This window comes from Theobroma cacao, chromosome 9, assembly GCF_053813885.1.
Source record: "Theobroma cacao isolate CCN51 chromosome 9, ASM5381388v1, whole genome shotgun sequence".
NCBI classification, from domain to species: Eukaryota; Viridiplantae; Streptophyta; class Magnoliopsida; order Malvales; family Malvaceae; genus Theobroma; species Theobroma cacao.
Window position 1 is genome coordinate 10,264,344 of NC_142647.1, and position 1,691 is coordinate 10,266,034.

Below are 1,691 nucleotides of genomic sequence, written 5' to 3' on the forward strand. Positions count from 1 at the left end.
TAGAAATACTCGGGTTCACGAAAACTTAAAATTTCGACTTGAGATGAAAAAATGACCATTTTGCCTCTACCTTGGAAATCATCATTATTTGTATTTCCTTCATCATTTTATCCTTATTTTCATCATTCATTTATGCCTTAGGCCTACTTAGGGCTTAATATTGTTTGAAAGCATACTTCTAGGGGCTCACTAAGGAAATGACAAAATTACCCCGAATCAGTATATCGTGTCTACTTGTAGCTACGAGTTTATAAAGATCAAGGTCTCACAAAACATGACCACTGAAACCAGTGTAGAGTGTTTGCATCTGAAGCCACTTTAGAAAACCATGATGAGGACAATGTCGAAGTAATTCTTTTTATCTTTCCCAAGCCTCGTACAACAATTTAGAATCTTGCTGCATGAATGATGTGATATCATTCCTCATTTTCACTATCATGGCTGGGGGAAAGAATTTAGCAAGGTACTTTTGAGAAAGATCATCCCATGTTGTTATGGACCCAATAAGAAATGCATTCAGCCCCATGCTTTAGCTTTATCTCTTAGTGAAAAAGGGAAAAACCTAAAACGCATTGCATCATTTGTGACACCATTGTGTTTAAAAGTATCACATATCTCCAAGAAGTTTGAAATATGGCCATTTAAAAGGCCCCCAAATTGGATTGAGGTTTGAATCATGGTGATGATAATCGGCTTGATCTCGAAATTATTTGCTTAAATAGCAAGCCTTCGAATGCTTGATGAAATTCCTTATACTAAGGAACAACATAATCCCTTAAGTAACAATTTTTAGCTATTACACACTTTTGGATTTGCTGCTCACCCTATTGATCAACCATTGTATTTATTAGAATGAAACCTTGTTGATTTTCTCGACGAAGTCTTTTGAATGTTCTTTTGATCTTTAGATCACACAGTATAATCTCCAAGCTTTTTGCTTTTCTCATACAATGAAATAACGAACTTGAAAAACAAAGAAGAAAAACTTAAATTAAGACTAACTTGTTGAATTTTAATATTAGCAAAGAAATAGTAAAACCAATCTCCAGCAATGGTGCTAAAAACTTTTGTTGAATTTTCACGCAAGTGCATGCTATTGCAAACAAGTAATTTAGTGATGAAGTAGAGTATTATTACCATGGAGATTTGTTCCTAAATCTTGACTAAGTACTAAAATTCATGACTAATTAATCTTATTTAAGTAACTAAAGTTCTTAGAAATTAATTAAAACTAAATTAAACAAGTACTAAATTAATTAGCATAAATTAAAATTACTTGAGAAGGCATAGACTAAAACCTAGATTTATGGGTTCATTCAATACTTTATTTGATACCGGCTTTTCTTATTGTTTACATTCATGGGTGGTTTTACTAACCTAGAATCCAAAGCTACATACAAGTCTCCATCAAGATGCTTGAATAAATACCTAACTTAATTGGATCACTATATGTCTATAGGGATCAACTAAATAAGGTTCATTAAGCTAGTGTTGTAATTTGGCTACATATGGCAATTAGAGCATGTTTACTCGAATCGTGACTTAAATCATTTAAATGACGTGAACATACGCTATTCAAATCTTAGTACAATCTAAAATCTCTTTGTCGAGTCTCATTTAGATAAAAAAATTAGTTAATTGTTGATCAGGCAATGAAAAGCATTAAGAATAGAATTAAATAAGCAAAACTA

The 1,691-nt window shown here is 32.1% G+C and overlaps 1 non-coding gene across 1 annotated transcript; it reads left to right on the plus strand.

The window, feature by feature from the left end:
* Nucleotides 1–323: 323 nt before the first annotated feature.
* On the plus strand, nucleotides 324–430 carry LOC148760707 (small nucleolar RNA R71). The gene has a single exon (XR_016028754.1). It is a non-coding gene; the product is annotated as a small nucleolar RNA R71 (small nucleolar RNA).
* The last annotated feature ends 1,261 nt before the right edge of the window (nucleotides 431–1,691 follow it).